Below are 5707 nucleotides of genomic sequence, written 5' to 3'. Positions count from 1 at the left end.
CAGGTTACTGGAAGCTAGACCTTGCCTTTTGTTAATTTATTAGCTGTTCTATAGAAAACTTATGACAATCTCTTGTTGGTAAAGAGTAAGTTCCCAGGAAAATAAAGATCTGGACTTCAGATGGGAGCAGTTTCATGTTTTGCAGAACCTGAACTTACACAATTTGGAGGGCCACTTTTAAGAAAAAGAGATTAAAATTACAAACACAAAATTAGGAAAAAATTAGGTACAATTTAGAATGAGAAAAGCAATCACAAGAAATTTGGGAAGTCTTGAAAGCTTATCTCACTGGGCACTTAACGATTATAGAACAAGTAAAACAGAGACAAATTTTGGCTTCTCTGTCAATATGATAACCATTGTTTTGTTGCTTACCCAGCTTTTGTGGCCACCCTTAATGTTAGATAGGTTATAAAATCAGCAATTTCCTTACACCTAGTATGATTTTAATATGAGAGTTTAGTGGTAACTTCAAAAAAACAAAACAAAACTGGCCTAACTATGCGAATATTGCCACAGAGAAGCTCAATGATTCTAAAACATAAAATCAACCATTCTGCAAACAAAGTTAAATATTTTTTAATGATTCTCTCCAACTTGTAACTGGTTTATGGCTACTTATTTCACAGAAATAAGTAGGGAAATTTCATCTTTTTGTGGTATGCTTGTTTTCAGTAGGCAGAATTCCTTATATCTCCATTTAGTTACTATGGAATACATTTTGCAAAAGATTTATTTCAGAAGATAAACTTGAGTGACAACACAGACATGTTTTAAAATAAATCCTCGCTGCTGCTAGATATAAAAGCCCAGGTTGGACTATGTTCTTAGCCTAGAACTTCCAAACCCTTAAAATTCTTTAACTCTTTGAAATTATGTTTAAAATTTGGTGTGTATGTGCACTTTTTCTGCTGAAAAGCCCACAGTTTTAATCAAATTTGTCATTTGCTTCACCTAAAAGAAGATTAAAAAAAGCCTATCTCTGGAGGATTGCCTGAATGATGCATGACCATTATTTGTCTAAATACTCTAATTGTTTTTGCTAAAATGCACTTCAGATGAGACCATTAGTTATTAGAACAATCCAGAGGTGTTTGCTGCTATAAGGATGCTGACAAGGACATTGTTGATTATGTTATGTTGCCTCTTTTATAAGGAAGGAGTTTTGCAGAGAAATGCCTGTCTTTTCTTGCTATCAAACTTCATTTCATTCTTCTGAGTAAGCTTGTTTTTTTTTTCTCTTATAGACAGATAACTGATCCCCCTTCCTTATTCCTACCGTCTTTTAAACATCTTAGAAACAAATAGATAGCCTGCCCACAGAATGTATATGACTTCATAGTATGTGCTTTCTGTATTAAATATGTTTCTGACCTCGTTTTTACTTTGTTTTATGTTCCTCACCTACCTCTAATATTTGTTATTCTATCATTTAGGAATTAGGTTGGACAGTGAGCATGAGAAACTCCCCAAATAAGTGCTTAAACACGTAGAGGCTTAGTTTGCTCATATAACAATAGCACTATCCTACAGGAGAGAAGGACACTTTCCTTCCCACAACTATTATCTTGTGCTTTCAAGAGGGTGGTTCTACTCCAGCACTAAGTCCTCACTCCAGAAAAGAATAAACACAAATATCAAAAGGTATGCTTGTTTTCAGTAGGCAGAATTCCATCATATGATCAACCCTTGCTGGAAGGGACACTGAAAGATGTTCTTTGTTTTTCTGGACTCATTACCACCTGGACAAAAATTAGTTTGATTGATAGAAAGAGAATGAGAGTGTCAACACAACCATCTTTTAGAATTTTTATGTTATCTATTTAAAAAATATATTTTTATTGATTTCAGAGAGGAAGGGAGAGGGAGAAAGAGATAGAAACATCAATGGTCAATAAGAGATAATCATTGATTGGCACCCTCTACTGGAGATCAAGCCTGCAATCTGGACATGTGTCCTGACTGGGAGTCAAACTGTGATCTCCTGGTTTATGGGAAGTCACTTTATGTAATCTTTACAAACCACTTAAAGTCTCTTGATCTAGAGAGTCCTAATAACAAGTTAAATATATCCTATTACAATAAGCTATTGAAAAACATTCTCAGATAGTTTCTAATATGATGCAACTACAACTCAGGTGTATGAAGTATATAATTCCTGACTAACCTGACTTCTAATTCAAAATCTCTAAGTTGTTTCATTGCTAGAATTTGGGGACTCCAGCAAAATTTTATATATAGTTTCTATTCTTAGTTAACTGACAAAAAAAAATAGATCCAATTCATTATTCATGTTGACTACCTACCTTATGCTAGGGACTGTGCTGAGTTATGAGAATTTAAAAATTCAGTCAGTTTCTAGCCCCAAGATGCATAGTTAAGTAGAAGCAACAGGTAGAAAATCCACAATCATGGCAGCACTTGATATGTGATAGGATAGGAGCATGCACATGGCACTATGAGAGCACAGAGCAGGGATCAAACCTGGCTGGGGTGGAAAAGACAGGAGACATTCTGGAAGACATAATACTTGACCTTGTGGATGATTTGGATTAGCCTATAGATGTGATGAAAAGGAGACATCTAGGCTGATATTCATAAGTTGAGAGGTTTCACATAGCATGAGGTAGCAAAACAAGGCATGATATTGAAAAGTTCCAGACCCTGATTTTACACTATAGACATGGAGAAAGTTGCAAAGGTGGTTTTTTTTCTTTCTTTTAAGGACAGAAGTTATAACCATATATTTGAATATTAAAAATGCTACCTTGATTAGAGACAGGAGAAAAGGTGGGGAGGCTGTTATAATAGTCCAAGTAAGGCTAAACTAGGGCAGTTCTCTGGGGATAGAGAGGAGAGGACAGATTTGAAAGCTGTTATGTTTGTAGACTTGTCTGAATTTAGGAACTGATCACATGAAGCAGGTGTTACCAAGAATTTAGAATAACCCCACTTCCAGGTTTATGACTTTATAAACAAAGCATCTTGGTTCATGGTCAATATTATTTACTAGGAATGGGAATACAGGTTAAAGAGCTTGGAATGGGGGGTGGGAATCTCAGAAGAGGGATATTATGAAGGGAAGAGATTATTTCCATTTTTATATGTTGGAGACAGCTCTGGAAAACCCATGTGGAGTTGTCTAAAGGTAGTCATAATTCTACTTTCTTTTGATTTCTCCAGTAACTTTCTATGGGGAAATTATTCCCTCACTGTTCTTTGCTTCCAGCCTCACCTGCTTTGTGAGCTCCTTCCCTGGAGCCACATTCCCTGCATGGTTCCCATCCCCATCGCCAACCTCACCTCAGCCACTTCCCACTTCCTCTATGACCCCACCACAGTGCACTTCTGGTTGGTTCCAGTTATGTACCAGGCTCTCTCCCACATCAGGACCCTTGCATAGGCTTTACACTGTGCTTGAAGGTTCTCTTCATTACACTCAATTCCTTTCACCTAGCCAACTCCTCAAACCCATGGGCCAGTGGTTGGCAAACTGTGGCTCGCAAGCCACATGTGGCTCTTTGGCCCCTTGAGTGTGGCTCTTCCATAAAATACCATGTGCGGGCACATAAGTACAGTGCTATTGAAACTTCCTGGCCCATGCGCAGGAAGTTTCTCTCAAAAGAAATTTCAATCATTGTACTGTTGATATTTGGCTCTGTTGACTAATGAGTTTGCTGACCACTGCCATAGGTAATCCTTTTATATATTCCCAGAGCACCTGATACTTCATGGTCTGTTTTCTTAATGGTTTAGAATTATTTAATGTCCATTGTTCCTGATGGATTTTCAGTCTAAGGGAGCAAGGGCCCTGCTTTGCACAGAGCTTACTTAGCTAAAGTACCCAGAAGACATGTACTGATTAATTGATGATGCACCAGTCCTTCCCAAATTAAAGTATGAAAATAACCTCTCTTTCAGCCTATTCATCTTTAGCCTCTTCCACATATTTCTTCTTTGTTTACCATCAAACATGAGAACATCTTGAAAGAGTAAATGTTCTAGTGTTTGCCCCCTGGGCATTGGTAAATCACGCAGACTAGGAGCTAGGGAGAGAAGGCAAGCATAGACCAGGCAAAGAAAGTATGATAGAGGCCCGAACACTCCCTTAAACACAAAGTGTTTACCATTCCCATAGCTCTACCATTTGTCCCTCAGCATTCTGCTCCTCCACTAAGTTTTCTTGGGCAATGTACCTGGTGAACTTATTGTGAGATCTAAGAGTTGAATTTGAATTGTTGACTTGTCTGCAATGTTTAACATGGTGGACGTTCTGGTCCTTTGCTGACTTCTCTAACACCACCTCTTCCTGGATCCCACCCTCTCTAACATTCCCATCTCTGCTCCTACACTGTCTTTGATCCTTTGAACATCTAATAAATGCCAGCTTTTTTTCTTGGAATCCTTAGCTCCTCGCTATGTACTGAAGCAATCTCATTCATGCCCAAGATTTCAGCTGCCATCCATAAAATTTCCCATGGGCCATCCCACTTCCTACATTGAAATATGGGTTCTCACAGGGGTGATATAGGGAACGAGTTGGAAAAAGTCCAGCTTAGATAGAGGCAAATTTGTAGGGTGGAGCTTCGGAGTTTGTCTGCTGGCTCTGTTCCTTAATGAGGAAGATAGGAGTTCTTCTGGTGGGATTAAATGCAGCAGATGCAGAGTAAAGAGGAGAGCGGTACAAATGTGGAGCTGAGATCGAGGATAATTGGAGAAGCACTGTCCAGGAGTGTGTACTAGTCTGTTGAAAGGGCCACCACTTGGCTGGGAGAGTTTTCTCTAGCGGTTCCCTGTAGTCAGCTTGACTTAGTTTAGGAAGCAACAAGGGCTGGATCTGCCCAGGGCTAGAGGTTTGTGTGCCAGGTTTTGTGGTAAAATAAAGAGGAAAGAGAAATGACAGCGCTGGAGAGGATGGGTGTATACATGGAATATAGGGCATTAGCTGCAGAAGTAGAAAGAGGAGCTAGGAAGGCTCTAGTAAACTGGGAGAGATTAGTGACTAAAGAATGCCTCATTGCTATCACCCCAAAGGCTGTTCTTAAATAATTTATTTCCATAAACAAAGGAAAAGGAAAAGGAAGCCAACTCTCTTTCTTTTCTGACTATAGCTTGCTGTCTCCTTCTTTTTGCATATTCTCCTCATGTACCAGAAGCATAAGAACAAGCACACCATGAGCACTAACTTTGTGTGATACAGGCCTGGCAACTCTGCTTACCATGTGACCTTGGGCAAGTTCTTTAACCTTTCTTTTAGTATATGTTTTTATTGATTTCATAAAGAGGAAGGAGCATGGAGAAAGAGAGAGAGAGAGAGAGACTTCAATGATGAGAGAAAATTATCAATCAGCTGCCTCCTGTATGCCCTCCCCTCTGGGGATTGAGCCTACAACCGGGAATCAAACTGTGACCTCCCGATCCATAGGTCAATGCTCAGCCACTGAAACACAATGGCTGGGCTGGTTCTTTAACCTTTTTAAGTCTAAATCTTCTCAACTAGAAAAGATGATAATAATAGTCCTTCATTGATACGATTGATGTGAGAATATTGTGAATCCACATGCTAAGCTCATGAAGATACCTGGTACATAATAAATGCTCAATAAGTCAGTCCTCATTATTACTAACATCTATAGAAATTAATAATTGCTAAAAATCACCTTCTGAACATAAAAAGTTTTCGACAAGTTGTGGATTCTAATGGGGA

The sequence above is a fragment of the Pipistrellus hanaki genome (genome assembly GCF_964339955.1).
Source record: "Pipistrellus hanaki genome assembly, chromosome: 8".
Taxonomy (NCBI): Eukaryota; Metazoa; Chordata; class Mammalia; order Chiroptera; family Vespertilionidae; genus Pipistrellus; species Pipistrellus hanaki.
Note: the sequence above shows the minus strand (reverse complement) of the source record.